This window comes from Mesocricetus auratus, unplaced genomic scaffold (assembly GCF_017639785.1).
Source record: "Mesocricetus auratus isolate SY011 unplaced genomic scaffold, BCM_Maur_2.0 Super-Scaffold_100004, whole genome shotgun sequence".
NCBI classification, from domain to species: domain Eukaryota; kingdom Metazoa; phylum Chordata; class Mammalia; order Rodentia; family Cricetidae; genus Mesocricetus; species Mesocricetus auratus.
In genome coordinates, this window is record NW_024429189.1 from 113,082,453 (window position 1) to 113,104,693 (window position 22,241).

The 22,241-nt window shown below is 42.2% G+C and overlaps 1 long non-coding RNA gene across 2 annotated transcripts in view; it reads right to left on the reverse strand.

The window, feature by feature from the left end:
• Positions 1–824: 824 nt before the first annotated feature.
• The window catches only part of LOC121140550, a 31,957-nt gene continuing 10,540 nt past the window's right edge, over positions 825–22,241 (reverse strand). Inside the window, exons 3-5 of one of the 2 annotated variants that reach the window (XR_005877461.1) lie at positions 13,808–13,844; positions 12,163–12,319; positions 825–1,944 (exon numbers count right to left, since the gene is read on the reverse strand). This is a non-coding gene — a long non-coding RNA (uncharacterized LOC121140550). The other variant, XR_005877462.1, reaches the window with a different exon arrangement.

A 22,241-nucleotide genomic window follows, 5' to 3' on the forward strand; every position in this document is an offset into this window, starting at 1 on the left:
TACGAGCAAGGGAGGTCTGGCCCCACCCCTCATTTGCCATGCAGTGGTGTGGGCAGGATGATGCCAGCTGGGGGGAATGCCCTCCCTACCCCCACCCCTCGATGCTTGTGGCAGATAGAAGTCCTGGCTCTGAAGTCATAAGGCGGGAGAACTGTCCCTGCCCCTCACTAGCTGTGACACTTGGGAGAGTGGCTTCTCTACCTCACCTGCACAGCACAGTAGAGCTGGTCCTGATGACTAAGGTGTGGGAGAGCTGACCCCGAGGACATGAAAACAGGAGAACCCACCCAGCCCCTTGCTCATTGCTGCAAGGGCTGAACTAGCCAGGGCCATGGAGGAAAGCTCACCCTGGTGGTAAGGACAGGGGAGAGCTGGCAGGCTGACCAACCCTGCAACTACTCAGGCTCAGAACCAAGGTTATGTGTTGGCCCACCCCAACACCCACCCCATCTATGATCTCCTGGAGCACATGAAGGGGCCAGTCCTGCAGACCCAAAGCTGTAGGACCTCTACAACACAGGGCAATGACAGGATATCTAAGAGGAGCCCCAGTGAGGGTTCAGCATCAATAGTGTAGCAGAAACCAGAGGCCGCAAACCAGACCAATGACTCTTGAACACTTGCAATGAAAGGTATATGGATTAAGTGTTCACTGTGTGACTTGCTGTGTCACACTGCAGCTTCCATGATGAGGTTTTTCCTTTTTTCTCTCACTCTTAAATTTTATTTTATTTTCGGGGGGCAGCTTGCAAGGGCAGAGGGTGGACACCAAGGGATGGAAAGATGAATGGCATCAAGATTCATGATGTGAAAGACACAAAGAATAAATAAAAAGAAAGTTTAATTTTAAAACATAAACGATCACCAATTTAGTCAGTGGTATTTGAAATAGCAGAAGCTGGGAATATTAGTGCCTCTAACAAGAAAATAATAAGGATTGCTCATTTGCTGGTTTCTGGAGCCTAGGAAACTGGACTGCTAGGTAAGGGGCTCATGGCTGGTTGTTGGGAGCTGAATTACTAGGTAAGAGGCTCATCGCTGGTTGCTGGAGCCTAGGGAACTGGATTGCTAGGTAAGGGGCTCATGGCTGGTTGCTGGGAGCTGAATTACTAGGTAAGAGGCTCATCGCTGGTTGCTGGAGGCTGGGGGGTTGGGTTAGTTGGTAAGGGCACTTGCTACACAAGGAGGGGGATCTGAACCTGGATCCCTGCACTCATGTAGAAAGCCAGGTGTGGTGACATGCACCTCTAGCCCCAAGGAGGTAGGACTGGAGACAGGAAGATTGCTAGACTTACTGACCTTCAACATAGCTCCAGGTTCAAGATGAGACACCTGTCCAAGGGAATAAGGCAGAGAGTGATGGAGCAGGACACCTGATGTCCTTCAGTAGCCTCTGCATCTGTGTACAGGCCTGTACACCCCTACACATGTATGCACATACCACACATGTATACATCATACACTCACCAAGTTGATAATTAGAATACACTGATGGATTGTTTATACATTAGTAAATTATATGTAACACAATGGAAGGACACTTGACTTCATGCACTGTGGGTGACACTGTAGAACACTGTCATCAGTCACTCAGAATCAAAAATTACTGAAAAAGGAGGCAGATTCTACACATGATGAAGGAATCTGGGGAATCCACTAACTGATTTCGTTGTCCTGTTTTCTTTTTCTATACATGCACAATAGTGAAATCATTCTTTTCTTGTGTTAAATTATGGTAAGGGCTGGAGTTGTAGCTTGGTTGATAGAGTGCTTGGCTAGCATGCATGAAGCTTGGTTCAGTCCTCAACACGACATGAACACTGGCATGGTGCTACAAGCTTGTAATCCCAGCACTTGGGGAGATGGAAGGGCAGTATCACCATGAACTCAAAGGAATCCTTGGGAACAGAGGAAGTTTGAGGCCAACATGGATTATGTGAGACCCTGTTTCAAAAAGAAAAAAAAACTTTTATAAAACACAGGAACTTTGCCATTTTAACCACTACAAAGTGTAGAATCAGTGTGAAGTACATTCACCTTGCAGAACTGACACCAGGGTTAAACTGTAACTTCTGTTCACCTCTTGGCAACCATGCTTTGTATATCGATGAGTTGTCCCACCCTAGGTATCTGATGGTTATCCAGTACCTGACCCTTTTGTGGCTTATTTCACCCTGCACAATGTGTTCAGGCTTGACTCACATTAAAGCAGAATCTTCTTCCTTTCTGAGGCTGAAGAACATTCTGTCCCATATACAGATCACATGTTATGTAGCCATTTGTCCATGGGTGAACAGCCAAGCTCCTTCTGCATTCTGACTTGTGAAGATGATGTTATGACTTTAAATGTACAAAAATATCTCTTTGGTGTTCCTAATTTTTTTTTCACTCTAGAGGGTGGTCATATCTAAAAGAAAGATTGCTGGATCACATAACAATTTGATTATGAATTGATTTTTAAATTTTTTCATTATATTGTGTCCATTATCATCATGTCAGGGAACATGGTGGCATTCAGGCAGACATTGCTGGCTACATTGCGATCACAGGAAGGGAACTGAGTATCATACTGAGTGAAGCTTGAGCATAGGAGACCTCAAAGCCTGCCCCCACAGTGACACACTTCCTCCAAAAAGGCCACACCTACTTCAATAAAGCCACTCCCTATGAGATTATGAGGGACAACTGCATTCAAACTATCACATACTGTATTTATGAAACTGGCTTGGCACTTTCTCTTGTCATATGCCTAGTTGGCAAAGTATATGAGAAATAACCACGTTGTGAAAAAATGATCAAAACCATAAATGTAGTTTCTATACATAATCCACCATCTCCTGCCCTGCCTCCATCTGCTGCTTCCTAGCTCCTTTCCTAAAAGTGACTCAAATAGTCATCACCATAAAGTTTCACCATAATGACTGCCCAAATGTGGATGGCACAAATGGACATGCCAAAGTGGATAGGGGAAAGCTCACGACGTCTCAACCCTACAGAAAGAACTGTAGGAAAGCTGGAAGCAGAAGTGATCTTCTCCAAGAAGAGTACATCATCTGGTGTCCAACGTCTAACAGCCAGCCCTGAAAATAGCATTATGTGAACTCAGCAAGTTAAACTTAGGAGAGAGAGTGCTTGCAATACCAATTAGTGAAAAAAAGAGGCCATAAAGCTGAAGAAGAGTGGAGAGGGGTATCTCTAATCCTGCTGAACTTCCTGACTGTGGCTCAGCCCAGCTAAACTACCTGAAGAGTCACACTCTAACCTGTCATGCTGCCTGCAGTGACCTCTAGATTTCCAGCTTCTGCGATCTGTCACCCATGATGAAGGGTGGATTTCTGGTATTGTAGCTGCCTTTGAGTCATACTTGCTCCTCCTGTAACACCTCACCCATACTCTTATAACAAACTTTCCATAATAAAACACTAGTTCACTAATTCTGAGTTTTATCTGTCATTAATTCCATGTCTGAGTGAATAGACATTTATTTACATCTTCTCGGGCAAAGTGTCATACAGCATTTGTTCTCAACAGAGAAACCCAATTCCAAGGTGAATTCTGTAAATCACTAAAACTAGGTTCATCCAATCTTGTCCCTAGAAACACATTCCTGTGACTGTCCATAAAGCCTAAGAAGGCAAGTCTTGACTGGAGACCTTAAGCCCCACACAGTTACCTGGATTTGTTGCCACTAGATCTTGGCTATTCTTGAATGTTCTTCATTTTATTTTTAATATTTTTTATTTTAGTAAACAATCTTATTTTACATACCAATCCCAGTTCCCTCTCCTTTCCACTCCCCTATCCCCATTTCACCATTCCAACCCCCATCCACTTGGATGATCTTCATTTTAATAAATTGTTATTCTACTTTCAAATTCTCTTAAAGTGATCAGTGTACGTGCTCTCTTTCTCCACTACCATGGGATTTGCTGTGCTCAGCAGCATTTAGTTGTGTTATTGATTGACAAGATTCATTTAAGCCCCAGTTCTCTTTCTTAATTTTTCCCCAGACAACAACAACAACAAAGACAAAACAAAGCAACTGAAAATGCTAACAGCTTTTTATTTAATTCTCAAGCTTCTGTCCACTTTCAATATCCCTGTCACCAATGGTTGTGTCCTTAGCAAAGGGTTCCAGTGACAGTCAGATTTCATTGGATCAGCTGGATAAAGCTGGCAAAAATACATTAAAAATGATCGCAATAATTCCAGCCCCAAATCCAGGCAGATAACAATATTACTCAATAACTTAGCCAAACTGACAAGCAGAACTCGTCCAATGGAACGGTTCATTGGCATTCAGCAGCTAAGATTTCAAGTCCAACTGCTTTAGGTAGTGGTTGTAGATATTTACTTCAAAATCATCTGGAAATCTCTGGCTCCTTGACGTAGCTCCCTTTAAGTCTTTTTGAAAGACATGGTGTCATCATGTACCTCCCTCTGCTTATGATTTCCATTTCCTCAGGCCAGGCCAGCGATTGATACAAAGACTAATATTTGATGACAGATGGCTCTGTGAGCTTCTGGTAAGGCCATATCTCACTTTTGGAATGCAAGTGATAACCAAGTTCCTCTAGAGCCTTATTTATTATACTATTATTGTGCACAAACTCATTAGATTAAAGCATTCTGCCAGTCAACTTGATCCTACTCTTCCCCAGCTGTCATGCTGGCAGCTCAAAGATAGCGACAGATGATACTGACAGACAGAACCTCTGCCATCTCTTGCTTTCCCAAATCCAAAGCTACTCAACCAGGAGAACATGTTGGAAAAAGAGCTAAGGAATCACGGTGCAGCATGCTGCATTTAATCACCACAATGGTCACTAAACAGCACTCATGGGGTTCTGCTGGCAGGCCTTCCTAGCACTAGCAAGTCCACACATCACCACCTTACAAAATCGACCAAAATCTGACTGCATCCTTCTCTCCAGTCCCATAAGGATGCTGCCAGTTCCGCATGTAGTCTGGACTCTGGCCTGAGAACCAATCTTTCTCCCAGTTTAGATATGCCTGTATCCAGTCTTAATGCACAAACACTTCTCACTGGCATTCGTGCAACAATATAGCAATCATTTATTCAACCACTCATTCCATAGGCGCATTCATCAAGGAGGACTTGTTGTGTGCCAGAGTCTACTCCGGGCCAGATACAGAAAGATGGATTTGGTCTCTCCCCTTACAGATTTGTCTGTCTCACAGGAAAAAAAAGAAAAGAAAAGAAAAAAATCACCTGGATGTGAATTGTTTAGAGTGATGTTTCAGCTGCTAGAACAGATGGACAACCAAATATAGTGAGTGACGGCTCAGGGAATACTGAAGTTTGTTCTTTAATCATAGATTAGCCCCAGGGTAGCAGGTGGCTCTGTTAACTTGGTTTAGACAGACTTCAGAACTCAGAAGCTGGAGTTCTTTCCATTTTGCTCTTCCACCATCTCCAGGGTACCATACTGGTCTGTGTGGACAAGCTGGGGCTATCTATAGGCAATAAAAGTAGAAGTCCTAAAGGAGAGTTCCTTCTCATTTTCTGTTATGTAGCAATAGCTTGCTAGAAATATGTTGGGAACCCATCTCCATCCTGACACATGCTGCTGAGCGGACAACTGATAGTTTGCTATACCATGCCGTGTGCTCAGTACTGAAAGAGGAGCATCCCCAGAGAGGTTGAGACATGCAATGGCTAAATGTTCAGGTTAGACCAGACAAACATACACTGGAATCCTAGACTAGGCATGTTATTCAGCATCTGAAGATACTTAACAGATTGCCTAGACATTCTGTGAATAGACTTTATCAAGCTTAGATAAGCACATCGCCTTTGGGCTGAATCTCAAAAGGCCAGGAGTTCAGCAAGAGGACATTTGGGAGTTGAGTCATTTGTGCATGGGTGACCCACAGGATGTGCATAAATAGTACATCAGTTTTTTCTAATAAGTGATTAGAATTTTCTCATACCACAAACTAGTGGGCTTTCTCTTCATGAAACTGAAGTGTGGGTGACAGACCTCAGGATCACACAAAAACTCAAAATGTAGATGGAGTTATTCTAGTTCACTTCAGATCTGGGTTTGATAGTTCTCCCAGCCTGAGAGGTTCTTCAAGGATCCCAAGTTTGCTTAACATGGACAATGCTGTCCTTGTGGCTTCTAATCAATGGTTCTTCCCACGGGCCATGAAGATTGAGCAATGAGCTGTTCTGTCTTCTTTCACCAAAACCTTTCCTCAGTTTCTGGCAAAACTGTTTCTTTGGGAAGAAAATGGTAAACACTAACTGCTTAGGTGCCAGTTAATAGCCAGTGGGGTCCTTAGCATTGGATTAAGGAAAGGTGCTATCTAGACCAAAGGTTATGGTCCTTTACCCTTCCATTCCAACTTTTTTCCTAAATCCATTTGTAAGAGTTTACAAAGTAGTAGGTTTCCAAAGGACACTTTCATGCATCCTTGTTTAGGATAACTCATTTCCTCCTCTTCGTCTCCCCTGCTCCCACCCCATCCTCACCTAAACGTGCCCACCCCCGTATTCTTGCCCTCCACTTTTACATCACATGATGCTCTGCCATACCCATCCTTAATGACTTCTCCCATTCATCACCCCGTCTAGGCTCCTTGCCTCTAGAGTCAGTCCAACTTAAACATAAAATCTGAAACTTCAAACCTGTGATCCACATATCGCTTTGAACCTGCATCCTCAGTGTATTTCCCAGTTCCATTTCATTTTTCATTACAGCAGAATGAAATTCTATGCATATATGTATCACATTTTCATTATCCATTCATCTGTTCCTGAACATCTCAGTTAATTCTATTTTCTAGCTATTGTGGAGAGCTGTAACAAACAGGGAAGAGCAAGTATCTCTGTGGTAGGATATAGGGTCCATTGTGTGTATGTCTAGGAGTGGTATACCTGGGTATTTCTCCTTTAGAGTTTTGAGAAACCTCCACACTGATTTCTGCAGTGGCGGTACCCGTTTATACTCCCACCAACAACGAATGATGATTTCCCTTCCCACACATCTATGCCAGCATTTATTGTCCTTTGTTTTCTTGGTAATAACCAATCTGACTAAGGTGAATTGGAATCTAAAAGCAATTTTAATTTGCACTTCCTTGATGACTGGAGATATTGAATACTATTTAGTGGCCATTTGTATTTCTTCTTTTAGGAATTCTGTGTTCAGCTACATAGCCTATCTTTTGATTGGGTTATTTTTGTGATATTTAGGATTGTTTTGTATAGTCTGGGTATTAATCCCCGTGTGTTTTGTGTGTGTGTGTGTGTGTGTGTGTGTGTGTGTGTGTGTGTGTGTATGTGTGTGTATCTGCTAAAGGTTTTCTCCCATTCAGTAGATTTCCTCTTCACTCCATTGACCTTTTCCTTTGCTGTAAAGTCTTTTAATTTCACTGGGTCCCATTTGTCAATTGTTAACAATATTTCCTGAGCAACAGGCATCTCATTCAGAAAGTCCTTACCTATGCCTATATCTTGAAGTGTTTTCCTTTCTTTTTTCCAGCAGTTTCAGATGTTGCATTAAGATCTTTAATACACGTAAAGTTGATTTTTGTGTAGCATGAGAGATAAGTATCTATTTTCAATCTTCTACATATAGATACCCAATTTTTCCAACATAAGAGGCTCTCTCTTCTCCAGTGAGTATTCACGCTCAAAAAACATGGCTATAGCTGCATGAATTTATATCTGTATTTTCTATTCTGTTCCATTGATTTATGTGACTATATGGCAATATATTGTTTATGATTTAATAAAGTTTGCCTGAAGATCAGAATGCAAAGCCAACCATACTAGACAGCACAGAAGCTGGACAGTGGTGGCACACACCTTTAATCCCAGGACTCAGGAGACAGAGGCAGATGGATCTCTCTGAATTCAAGGCCATTCAGGGCTACACAAGACTGAATCAGTCAAATGGAGTAACAGAGCTCTCGCCTTTAATCCTAGCACTAGAGAGGTATACAAGAAAGAAGCAAAGAGTCTCATGTGTCAATTAGTCTGCAGCCATGTTGAGAAGACCATTGCAGTCTAGGATTCTGAGGCTTAGGTGGAGAGCAGTGCAGTCTGGAGATGCAATTTGTGGTTCAGTGGATTGCCACTTTGATCTGAGCATTGGTAGAGGTGAGAACTCTTTAGTAGCTGATTGCTTTGCTTGTCTGTTCTTCAGCTTAAACCCCAATATCTGTCTCTGGGTTTTTATTATTAATGTTACAAGTCTGTTTGGGAGGTCTCTCTCTCTCCCTCTCTCTCTCTCTCTCTCTCTCTCTCTCTCTCTCTCTCTCTCTCTCTCTCTCTCTCTGTGTGTGTGTGTGTGTACCATTATCATGTTTGTTTGGTTATTTTGTTACTGTGGCTCTGTAATATACCTTGAAATTAGGTTTGATAATGCCTCCAGATTTCCCCAGTCCCCTCAGGATTACCTTTTCTATCTGAGGTTTATTATAGTTTCAGGTGACTTTTAAAATTATTTTGGAGCCAACACTCAGGAGGAAGAGGCAGGCTGAGCTTGAGGTCAGCCTAGTCTACAGGGTGAGCTCCATGACAGTCAGGGCTACAACAGAGAAATCCTGTCTTGAAAAGAAAATTTTGGAGATGTAGAGATAAGTCTGTGGTGCAGAGCATGTACTGCTCTTGCAGAGGAACCAAGTTCAGTGCCCAGTATCTACAGCTCACAACTCTCTATGACTCCAGTAGGGGAGGGGACAATAACATTTCGCCACATGCTTCCCTGAAGACATTGTCTTGAAATTGCTTTAAGTTGACCTAACTATCGTGGGCCACTATCAGCCATTGTCCCTCATATCTTGTGTTTTAGGCTCTGAGCTGGGCCAGCTGGAGTTGGCCACCACAATTATTTTTACAACCCTTTGACAGATGTTGAATTGCCCACTCATTGTTCCTTACCTCCTATTTGTGTGGTATCTGTTGTTCTGTACTTCCAGGAACCAGCCTCCTCCCTAGCAATATTGAATGCAGGTCTCAGATGTCAAATTCAGATGAAACAAGTGAAAGAGCATCTTCCTTGGACCTCCAGATCTATCTAGAAGGATCCTTGGAGGCAAATTGGTTTGGTTCCTCCATTATTTATTTATTTATTTATTGATTTTGATTTTGATCTTGGTTTTTCAAGACAGGGTTTCTCTGTGTAGCCCTGGCTTTCCTGGAACTTGCTTTGTAGAAGAGGATGGTCTCAAATTCAGAGAGATCGGGCTGCCTCTGTCTCCCTATTACTGGGATTAAAGGCGTGCACCTTTTTGAGGACTGTGAGAATCTAACACTGATGAGGAGCTTGTTATAGGGCACACAGCAGTAAGTCTGAAAGTCAGACCATGTGATCTGGGTCCTGAGACAGGGCTCTGCCCCACTCCCCATCCAGCATAAGGAAATTGAATTCTAGTCTGTCCCAACTGTTGGACAGGAACTAAGTAAGACTGAACTGCACCATCAATGGAAAGTTCACACTTTATACTAAATAAAAAGGACATTATTTATTTCTATATTTGTTATTACTATTTTTAGTTTTGGATGATTTAATGTTGGGGAATATTATTTTAAGGTGTGTTACTTTTGCTTATGTTGCATTTGTTTAACCCTGTGAAGCTGTGTTACTGTTCCTGTCTAAGACACCTGATGGTCTAATAAAGAGCTGAACAGTCAATAGGGAGGCAGGAGAGAGGAAAAGGTGGTACTGGCAGGCAGAGAGGGTAAATATGTGGAGAAATCTGGGAGAACAGGATCTTAGGATTGGGGAATGAGAGAAGAAGGAGGAGGACTTCAGAGGCTAGCCACCCAGCAACCCAACTACATAGCCAGACATGGAGTAAGAAGGAAAGAAAAGATATATAGGAGTAGAGAAAGATAAAAGCCCAAGGCCAAAGTTAGATGGGATAATTTACATTAAGAAAAGCTGGTGGGCTGGAGAAATGGCTCAGAGGTTAGGAGAAATGGCTGCTCTGTCAGAGATCCTAAGTTCAATTCCCAGCAACTACATGGTGGCTCACAACCATCTGTAATGAGATCTGGTGCCCTCTTCTGGCCTTCAGGGATACATACAGACAGAACACTGTATACATAATAAATAAATATTAAAAAAAAATAAAGAAAAGCTGGCAAGAAACAAGCCAAGCTAAGGCCTGGCATTCATAACTAAAAATAAACCTCTGTGATTTATTTGGGAGCTGGGTGGTGGGCCCCTCAAAAAGCCAAAAGAATAGAACTTCACACTACAACTTAATTTGCCCTTGGTGGTGAAATTAGTCATGCAAAAAGTATTCTTGGTCATTCAGTGTCATCGCATCCCCCTAACCAATGTGCTCTCTGTAGAAGGTAAAGACTTCTAAGCCAGCTCTCTCTCAATACCTGATCCCATGATAGGGAAATATGAGCATGTTCCTGCCACTCACTGCAAGAAAAGCTTCTGGGTCTTATCTTTGCTGCATGCTGAGAACACTAATTAATTTCAGGCATTCTCCTATTGTGTTCCTCTAAACTCTGGAGTGAGAGGCGCTCCTACATTGTGCAGCACAAGCCAGATAATGGCTTGCTTTTGCATAACACAAGTGTTCGATCCCATGTTTTAGCTCTTATTCAAGCTTCTAGGATGACTCTATTTAAGAAACCTACATTGGGACAAAGAAACACACCAGTTCACGTGAAAGATTAATTTCAGAAAAATAGAGAGATTTGCAGGATGGTGTACATCAGTTTTGAGAAACAGCAAAAATGACAAATGCCTTAAATTATTAATGAGTTTTGGCTTTCAAGTTGATATCATATTACTAAGTAAAATTGGCTACTGGTGATTTTTTAAATATACCTTTTTTTTCTCACCAGACTTCATGCATACTCAGCAACACCTAAAGGGTGATTTGTAATTAGTTACTTAAGCAGCAAATGAATAACACGACAGATTGTTGAAGTTGCCTGTCTCCTTTCGCTCTGTAATTGTCATGATCTAGCTGTATGTTCCAATTTTCTAGCTCATGTTTCAGCTACGATTGCATCAACGTACTTAGTGACCTCAGGCTCTCTAATAGTCATCTGCTAGGATCTCCCGTTCTCAAGCACTGCAGAGCCCCATCAGGCAGAGATGCTGCCTATTTGAAAGCCCTGCTTCCCTTCCCCTGCAAGCTTTGCAAATAGTAGATAGATGCTCACTGAATGTTTATCCACTGAATCTCTGAAGACTGAATACTCTCTACCCTTTTCCCTTGGAAAATAAGATCCTAAAGTCCAAGAAACAGTTTTGGTATGGCAATCATATCTGTGAAATTTGGCATAAGAACATGGTGGGTCATACTTCCACCGTGATATCCAGCACTGGCCCTGTTGAACTCCACTGACCCCTATGGCTAGTAATTGGGTCATGACCACATGGGTAGCCGTATAGCTCATGGAAGCATTGTCACCGAGGGATGGCTCAGCTGTGGGCCAGCAAGTGGCCAAGCATTATTGTTTGATGTTTTTGTTCTTTAGCTTTTTTGTCCTTCCTAGGGAGGCCCCTCACCGAGCTCCCTAGAAAATCACACACAGAGGCTTATTCTTAGTTCTGAATGTCTGGCCTTATCTTAACTTGTTTCTTGCCAGTTTTTCTTAAGTTCTTAAGTTACTCGTCTACGTTTTCCCTCTGTATATCTTTCTTTCCTTCTACTCCGTGGGCTGGCTGGTGACTGACATCCTCCTCTCCTTGTTCTCTTGCTGCTCCTCCCCTTCCTCAGTTCTCCTACTATTTATACTCTGTCTGTCAGCCCCACCTAGCCTTGCTCCTGCCTCAATATTGGCCATTCAGCGCTTTATTAGACCATCAGGTGTTATAGACAGACAAAAAAAAATCACAGCTTCACAGAGTTAAACAAATGCAGCATAAACATAAAATCTGAAAAGGGAAGTAGTACAGATGGGGGACAGCCAAGAGCTGAACATAGCAGTAGGAATTCAACCCTAGAGAAATCAGAGGCTTCCACAGTTCCTGATCATGACTTAACAATGCTCCTAGAAATGTGATGCATCACACATAGAGAAAGTGGGACAAGTACTTTTGAAACCAGTCTCCTAGTTAAACATATTTAAAAGATTAAACATATTCCTATCATGTAACCATTATTCCCAAGTATTTGACTGAAAGACATGGTAACACAGTCAAAAAGACTTACACACTAATATTCACAGTGGTCAAAAGATGTTCCTATTATTTGGAAAAACAGACTGACTCTCAGGACATGATGGCTTTTGCTTCAGGTATAACTTCACCTTCATGGCCAATTGTTCTCATCTGTGGGATCAACTTTTAGGCTCTGCTATTCTTGGAATCTAAAACAAAAAAATTTTTAAATGACTTAGTCCTGTGCTGCTGTGGGATAATGTTCTTGTACATTGTAAAGATTTGTCACTCATATTGGTTTAATAAAACACTGATTGTCCAGTAGCCAGGCAGGAAGTACAGGTGGGGTAACCAGACTAGGAGAATTGTGGGAAGAGGAAAGGAGAGATTCAGCAGCCAACAAGACACAGAGGAAGCAAGATGAGAATGCCTTACTGAGAAAAGGTACCAAGCCACATGGCTAAACATAGATAAGAATTGTGGGTTAATTTATGTTGTAAGAGCTAGTTAGTGGGCTGAAGAGATGGCTCAGAGGTTAAGAGCACTGTCTACTCTTCCAGAGGTTCTGAGTTCAATTCCCAGTAACCACATGATGGCTCACAACCATCTGTAATGAGATCTGGTGTCCTTTTCTGGCCTGCAAGGATACATTCAGACAGAACACTATAATGGGGGAAGTCCTGTGTATATGTCAATAAAGCACTGTTGGCTAATAGGGAACCAAGATAGGTGGGACTAGGAGTCCAGGAGGACTCTGGGAAGGAGAAAGACAGAGGTCATGATGTAACGCCATGGGGTAGGAAGCCCGGAAAGTTCTCCGGTAAGAGAAATACTTAGATTAACAATTATGGGATAAATACTTAAGTCAGAGCTAGCCAGTAAGAAATAAGCAAGGCCAACAGCTTCATAATTAATATAGCCTCCTGTGTGTTTATTTGGGACTGATGCGGCTCTGGAACCAGGCTGGCAGAAAGGCTTTCTCTTTACAACACTCTACATAATAAATAAATAAATCTTTAAAAAAAGAGCTAGTTAGTAATAAGCCTGAGCAATTGACCAAACAGTTAATAATATAAGCCTCTGTGTGCTTATTTGGGACTTAACAGTTGTAGGACTGGGAGGAACAGAAACTTCCATTTACATTGAGCTTTCAGCTGTCTTTAAGTAATACTTTTAAAAGATTTTATGTTTTATAAACATAATTGGTAACAGTTCCTTCCAAGTGTGTCAGGCTTCTTATTAAGAACTGAGTTTTAAGTCAGATTTCCTTAACAGTCTGTTTCCATAAGACATCATCTAAGTGTTCTTAGCAGCTAATTTTTAAGGCATGGCTTGTTCTTCAGTGACACTGTAACAAACCATCTGGGTATTTAGGAATCATATTTAAGGACCTAAACTAATATGAACAGAGGATAAACAGGACATCCAGTATTTTGGTCCTTGCACTCCAAGGTCAAGTATGTTCCAGGGAACCATGGGACCACGTCTTGAAAGGACCTGTAATGCAGCTCTAGCTAGTCAACTGTCCTGATATGGGAGGACATGGCATGGAAATCCAGATAGGAAACTGTAACCAGTGCACATTCTGCAGAGAACAGAGGCAACCCAGAGAGGAATGTCTCTATAGCAAGCTCTGACCCATTCTGATAGATGGCATAATTAGTCAAACAAAGATTAAAGGAGCCAGAGACACTTACCAAGCCCGTGACGCCTAAGGACCAGACCCTAAAAGCCCTTACCAAAACAAAACAAAAAACAAAAAGTTAGTTTTGGCCATTGACATGGTTTTAAAAATATCCAAATAATCAAAGATTAAAATTATGGGTAAGTTTATAAAGCAAATAAAATCTAAGCTAGACTTTTAAAGACATAATGTTGTGGGATATGTGTATACTGTGTAGAGATGTATTGCTGTGATTGGTGTAATAAAAAGCTGAATAGCCAATAGCTAGACAGAAGAGAACAGGTGGGACTTCTGGACAAAGAAAGGAAGTCAGAGGGATGAATCTAGGCACATGGGAGTTGCCAGCCAGACTTGGAGGAAGCTGGCAGGATGGACATACAGACATAAGGTAACTAACATCATGAGATAGAATGTAGAGTAATATAAATGGGTTAATTTAAGCTAAAAGAACTAATTGAGAACAAGCCTAAGCTAAGGCCGTGCTTCCATAATTAATAATGAGTCTCTGACATTTGCAGGCTGGCGGTCCAAGGAAAGTCCGACTACACACATAATCAATGATCTGGGTCTTAATGGCTTCACCATTAAACCCTGAGTATGGGCTATTGAAATGCCAGGTAGCATTATCAGCCTCTCCAGATGTAATCACATTGATGACTCTGCTGCCCTTCCTAACTGTAAACAAAATGATATGTGTAATGTTTCTGATAATTCTGCTATCTCCTGTGTTTTACAATGTCTACAAAATCAGGCTGAGACCACACCAAACACTACCATTCTATTGGCAAACAGTTTTGGAAACAGATCTCTGTTACCAAAAATGGAAATGGGTTATGTCTTTTATAATATTGATTCTATCAATCCTTGGACCATGCGCACTTAGCAGGATTTAACTTTATCTCTTACTGCAGTCAATTTCCCACTCAGATGGTCCGGTAACAACTTAACTACAACTATTGGGGTCCCCTTGATTTCCCTATAAGGCTTGAAAGTCTACAAAATTGGAACCTTAAACCTTTCTGCACCACAGCTTACTCAATGTAAATTTAATCATGACTCCCATCTTTATTTAGTGCCAATCAAAGACTTCCTTTTCTCTCTTCAGCTGGGTTTTATTTAAATAAAGCAGCCTATGCAAGTTTAAGATTATTTAGAAAGGCTCACTGGAGGGATATTCCCATCAACACACCCAGCAACTCTACCTAGCAAGAAAAAGCTAGATATTCAAATTCCCTAATGGCAGTTAGGGTTACCTGTTTAGAGAGGGTAATGATGGCAAAAGGGTCTAAAATTGGCTGGGCAGTATAGCATGAATTCTAATTGGTCTTAATAATAAAAACTGAGTCAGCTACCAGGGGGTTGAAACTGAAGGGTCAGAGAAGCTGAGGAGCCACTAGAGAGTTCTTACCTCTGCCAATGTTCAGACCAAAAAGGCTATCCTGTTCACAGATTGCCATCCCGATCCATCTGAAACACTTAGACAGACTGTAATATAAATCTTCATCTATGCTATATGAAAGGATGGCATGTAATAATAACTCATGAGAACTCTGTAGCCAGCAAGATTTATCATGTCTCACCCAGCCTCAGAGCTGTTCTCACATAGAGAGAGCTTGTACATCACCTGTCTTGTACTTTTTTGTTTCTTCTTTCATGTCTGCAGCCAAGATTTTTAAGAGGTAATCAAATCTGGTCTTCATCAGTTTTGATAGAATCCATAGCTTTTTGTTTCCCATGGAAACAAAAGCATAAACTCTCCCCCACTGCAACACATTTTCTGACTTCCATTCTAAAGTTAAGGCATCATTAAAATATATAAGCTAGTTGAATTCAGTAGTTTTTCCTCCACAAACCACTGTCTCTCAGCAGCTGTTGTTTTGTCATTCATTAGCATGTAAAAAGTTCAAAGTAAACAAAGCACCATACAGGATCCAGATGCCAAGAGTATTTCCCATTCTTATATGGCTTATTTTTCTTACACTACTCTTCCTTTAAAAACTTAATTATTTTAAACTACTTTTTATGAGTGCCTATACCAATGTTTCTTTTCTTTCCTCAGCACCCAAGTACCTGTTTAAGCATACTGTACTTTTTAAAGCAATTTTCTTTGTAAACATTTCAATGGATCAGGTGGGATGGACAGGGATGGAATTATGGCATTTGGGAGCCAAAGAAAACTGAGTATTACACCTTGGATAGAAAGGTATTCTGGCACTTGGGAGTCACAGAATACCACAGGTCACAGAAAACATAGAAGCTTACAGCCTTGCTTCAGGGAAAGGCTTGCCCACAGTATCAGCTCTGCTCCTGCAGGAGAGGGCTTCCCTGGCGAAGTTGTTACAGTTCAGCTCCAGTAACTTCGCTTTGCCAGGGAAGGTTTCCTCAGCACAAAGTGTTACAGCCCTGCTCTGCTGCACTCCACCCAGGGTCATCTCTGCTCCAGCAAAAGAAGGTCTCACCCAAACCTCATTCAAGAGATTTATTGGGAGGGAAGTGGCTGCCCTCTGCCAGGGTAGCAGAGAACAGCTGGGCAGCCCAAACAGCCAGAAGCTGAACAAGACACAAGATTTATATAGGGATTCTTAGGGGGAGTAGTTTTTCCAGGGAGATTTCCAGGGTGGGGATTGGTCAGATTTCAGTCTCTGAGCTCAGAATGGCTAGATCTCCTGCTCAGGGATTGATTAGTTTTATGCACAGGTTTAGGGTCAGCTTTGGCTCTGGCTACAAGGCCAAAGTATGTTTCTTTCACTGGTCCTTTTAAGCTATTTGGCTTTAAAATTTAGGGCCAGGGTACATTTCTTTGGTTCTGGTTGCAAGGCAAGGGAAAACTGATCCTGATGGCATGGGCATAGGGGAGTTGACTCTGCCTCTCCTGAGGCAGATGGCCCCAGTGTCCTGGAGTGACGAGCTCAGCTACCACCCAGGCCTACAACCAGGCCTTGGGTTGGCCCACCCTAACATCTACCCCATCTAGGACCCGCTGAAGCTGGTGAAGAGACTGTCCTGTGGAAAACACCGTCAGGGTATCCATGACTTGGGGTGGCTATCATGGGATATCCCAAAGGAATAATGATGTTGTACCAGAAACTAGAGGCCTTGACCAGTGACTCATTGCAATGAACATTTGCCAATAAAGAATCAATAAAAAGGGTTTTTTAACCATTGGGCTCAGTAAATTTGACACATGTATACTTGGACATCATCACTAATCAAGATCTAAGATAATCTCATCTCTCCACAAAGAGCTCTCTGCCCATTGCTGGATGGAACAATCATTGACCTGTTTGTGATGTAGATGAGGTTTTTGCCTAGATTTTTAACTAAAGGAAATCATCCACTTATAGTCTTTTGTCTGGCTTATTTTAACTGTGTGATGTTCTAGAAATTCACAACCTATAATTGTGTGAATCAGTTTTGTATTTTAATTGTTGTGTGGTGTTGTGTGGGAAAAGTTGTTTTCCCATTTACTTGTAGATACCTGAGCCCCATTTCTTCTTTGCTTTGTGTCAAGTTATGTCCAGCTATAGTCCCTGTAGTGATATTTTGTTTATGATCTAACAAATAAAGCTTGCCCTGAGGACCAGAGTGCAAAGCTAGCCATAGAGGCCAGGCAGTGGTGGCACACACCTATAATCCCAGCACTGGGGAGACAGAGGTAGATGGATCTCTTTGAGTTCAAAGCCACCCTGGACTACACGAAATTGTCTAAAAAGAGAAACAGAGCTTACTCAAAGATGACCTCAACACTTGGGATCACATGACTTTAATTCCAGCACTAGGGAGGTGGAGGTCAGGAGTGATATGGCTGGGAGGAGAGAGAAATATAAGATGGAAGGATACAAGAGAGATATACAGTAGAGACAAATGCAGGCTAGGGAGTCAGTCTGAAGCAGTCAGTCTGAGGAGGCAATCTGTGGACAGGATAGCCTTTTTGGTCTGAACATTGGCAGAGGTAAGAACTCTCTAGTGGCTCCTCAGCTTCTCTGACCCTTCAGTTTTAACCCCCTGCAGGAGAGTGGCAGCCTGGTGCGCCAACAGCCACAAGCTGAACAGACACAGGGTTCATATAGGGCTTCCAGGGTAAGGATTGGTCAGACCCCAATGCTGAGCTCAGATTGGTTAGAGCTCCTGCTTGAGGATTGGTTAGTTTTTTGCACAGGGTTAGGGTCAGATTTGGCTCTGGTCTCAGGGTCAAAGTGTGTTTCTTTCTCTGGTCCTTTTTAGCCTTTTGGCTCCAATTTTAGGACCAGGGTGCATTTCTTTCACTGACTCTGAATCCAGGGACAAAGTGTGTTCCTTTGGCACTGGTTTCAGGGTCAGGGTACATTCTTTGGTTCTGGCTGTAGGGCCAAAGTGTGTTTCTTTGGCTCTGCTCAGGTGTGTTTCTTTGACTGGTCCTTTTTCCCTACAGTTTGGTTATGAAGTTCAAATGGACTTATAAAGTTGATAGTCATCTTTTACCTTCTCAAACATAGAGCAGATAACCATCTTTAGCTGATTTGTACATACTGCACATTCCATACTTGTGTTAATTCAGATATCTTTGTTACCTTTAAAAGTTTGTGTGTTTTCAGAACAAAAGGACCAGATGCCAATGAAGACAAGTAACCCAGGTGATCCAGCCTCTCAAAATGCTTCTGTACAGTTTCCTCAAATATCTGTATCCAGAAAAACTTCAAAATGGCTAGTTGAGATGCTCCAGCTTCACAGATTACTCTAACCAGGACTTCAGATAAACTCTACATTTTCCAGTCAGAACCTACAGACCTGTCAGACAGTACCTGAAATGGGATGTGAGGATTGAAGGAAAAGGAAAGATACAAGACAGAGTTGCACATGGGAGGACTGTTAGTGAATACTGAAGCCCTGAGTTTATTTTGAACAGTGTTTATATACAGTTTAGGAATAGGCAAAGGACATCAGCAAAGAATACAACATTGTTACAGACTTCTGAAAATACCCAGTGTTCAAGGAACAGTCAAACCACTTCCCTGTTCTCAAGGAGGAAACATGTGTGCTGTTTTTCTTGGCAAAACATCTTGAACTTTTGACCCATCAGACCAAGATGGAGCACTAAGGCTCTCACACTTTCCCACTACACAGAGATTGAACAACAAATGATACAGCTAACTCTTCCAGGACTTGACCATTATCTCAACTCTCAGGGTCCCCTAAAGATGCCATTGCCCCTAGACAACAGGAATCAGTCTAGAGAACACAATACCCATATTCCCAAGGTGGGATGGATGTTTTTTGGCCAATGATGGGTTATGGATGTTTATCATCATTTAGGGGAGTTGGTTACAAGTTGTTACTGGTCATGTTCAGGAAAGAAACTAAGCAAAGGAGATTAGATTCAGAAATCTCTTTCTGAAAAGAAAAAGGGGGGAATATAGGAATGATAGGATAAAAGGGTAGATTATTTAATCTACCTTTAAACTAAAAAGCAACTAGTAATAATTTACATTGGTGTGGATTTTTGTATTGATACAAATTTAAGATTATTTTTTATTATAAGATACCGTATATATGTTTCTATTCTTGTTTAAGGTATTTTATATATTGATACAAATTTAAGATTATTTTTATAATAAAATACTGTACACTTGTTTAAAGTATTGTACCTAAATAGCTCATTTAGAAAATGTAATGTGAAGTTCTAGTCCTTGAAAGCTATTATTACAAACTGTTGAGGATAATTAAGAAATGCAGATTAGTTTTTAGTCATCTAAATAATCAAACCTGTTGTAATGTTAGGAATGTTTTCAAGGTTAAACAGATATATTTTAGATAGATGGGTGGTCTTAAACCACTTCAGAGACTATAGAATATGGCATTTAAGATTTAATAACATAAGGCTTTTCATGATAATGAGATAGATCTGCTCCTGGTAGCACCAATCTACTTCAAAAAAGGGGAGGGGATAGTGGGTATTGAAGAATCTCCATATGGAGTTTACTTTCAAGGTGGCAAAGTTAGCCACTGGACAAAAGCTTCCCTTGCCTTGACTGCTGACAGTATGCTGTCCAAATTGGATAAGTAGGACACAAAAGAAAGTAACTGCCAAATTTTGCCAAGACAATGTAGAACATTCCTTCAAAATTCCTGCTTCACAGAAAAGTCTGTATTCTAGACCTGAAGGCTGAAGATAGACGCCCCAATATTGTAGATTGGGTGACCCTGGGTGACTATCTAGGCAGCCAGATCTTTCTGTTTTTTCTATAGTTTTGGAAGTTGCTTGATCTGTGATTCTTGTTTATTCAGATAATATTATATACTTCTCAGGTCTTTGATAGGGTTGAAGAATAGTTATAGTTTTACAGTTCTCCTTGTTACCAAATTCAGGAAAGATAAGGTTGAGAGACATAGAAACTTAAGTTGTTTAGCTAAGCAAATGTTTTAAGGTCTAAAAAGATATTTTTAGAATGGTAATACAAGTTATCATAGAAAGTGGCTTAGGTATAAAACTTTGAATTCATCAAGATAGGATAGATACTAGTTTCTCCAAATACAAATGGATTGATTGGATATCATCTGATAATTATTCTCACTGTACATAGTTTTATTTTGTTAAGTTTAAAACATTTATTTTTTCTTTAGACAGTGATTGATACTTGTTCTTATTGTATGTAGTTTTACTGTGTTAAAGTTAAAACCTTTCCTTTTTATTGAGACAAAAGGGGGAAATGTTGTGGGATATCTGTACACTGTGTGAAGATGTATTGCTATGATTGGTGTAATAAAGAGCTGAATGACCAATAGCTAGGCAAGAAAGAGTAAGTGGGACTTCTGGGCAGGAGAGGGCTCTGGGAAGAAGAAAGGCAGATTTGCCAGCAAGACTCAGAGTAAACAGGATGTGCAGTAAAGAAACGAGGTAATGAGCCATGTGGCAGAAGGTAATAAAATATAGTTTAAGTTATAAGAGCTAGTTGGAAATAAGCCTAAGCTGAAGGCCAGGCTTTCATAATTAATAAGTCTCTGTGTCATTATTTGTGAGCTGGAGGCTCAAAGGAAGTTTGACTTCGCCGGGCCCTCTCTGCTACTCCTCTTGGCTGTCCTACTGTTGCCTTGAGTCATGGAGATTCTGTAGCTTTGAATATGCAGACCCAGCCCCTTTACATGCTACACAGATGATGTGGGTGTTAGGGTGGGCTACTTTCATAGTCTTGCTTCTGGGCCTGGGTGGTAGCTGCGTTGATCAGCCTGCCAGCTTTTCTTCATCACCACCCAGGTGAGCTCTCTCCAGCGCTGCCCTGGCTAGTTCACCCAAGGTATCAGACAGCAAGGAGTGGAGTCAGTTCTGCCCTCACACCCTTGGGTCCAGCTCACCCACACTCACACACCAGGGCCAGCTCTACTGTTCTGCCCAGGCGAGGTGCAGAGCCCATAATCTGGATTGCTGCACTTGGTGAGGGACAGGACCAGCTCTTCTGTTCTCATGCCCCCGAGGTTAGCTCTCCTGCCTGTTGCAAGGGGTCAGGAGGCAGGGAGGCCATATTTCCCTTACCCTTGCCATCCCATGGCATACAAAGGAGGGGGTGGGGCAGCTCTCCTGCTCTCACAGCCACAGGACTGGCTCACCTGTGCTGACAGGGTCAGCTCTGGTGTGCTGCCTACGTGAGGGGCTATTTCCCCTTTCCTGTGTGCTGCAGCTGGTGAGAGGCAGGGCTAGTTCTCCCGCTCTCATGGCCCCGGGCGCCAGCTCTCTCACCTGCCACAGGAGGATATTTTTTTCTCGCCCATGCCACCACATGGCAGATGAGGGGGTGTGGTCAGTCTTCCTGTTCTCATGGCCCCCAGGTGCTCACCTATGCCCCCCTTGCACCCAATAGGGTTGGCTCTATTGTGTTGCCAGGTGAGGTTGTAGGGCCTGCTCTCCCAAGAGCTGTTGCTGGTGGGGTCGTGTTAATTCTCCCACTCTCATGACCTCAGCGCCAGCTCTCTCACCTGCCACAGGCTGCAAGGGGTGGGGGAGGTCATCTCTTTCTTGCCCACTCCCTCCCATGGAAGATGAAGGGTGGGCCAGATTTCCCACTGTTCACGGGGTCAGCTCTGTTATGCCACGTGGGCTAGGTGCAGAGCCCACTCCCCCAGTGCTGCTTCTGGTGAGGGGCAGGATCAACCCTCCCACTCTCATGACTCCGTGAGCAGCTTTTGCCACCTGCAATGCCCATAGAGGCCAAAAGAGGGCATTGGATTCCCTGAAGCTGGAGATAACAGCTGTTAGCCTCCATATGAGTGCTTGTAATCAAGTCCCAGGTCCTCTGGAAGAGCAGCCAGTACTCTTAACTGCTGAGTCATCTAAAGTTAATTAAAAAAGAAAAAGAACCAAAGCTGGGCAGTGATGGCACATACCTTTAATCCCAGCACTAGGAAGGCAGAGGCAGGCAGATATCTTGAGTTTGAGGCCAGCCTGGTCTACAGAGTAAGTTCTAGAGAATAGTTAT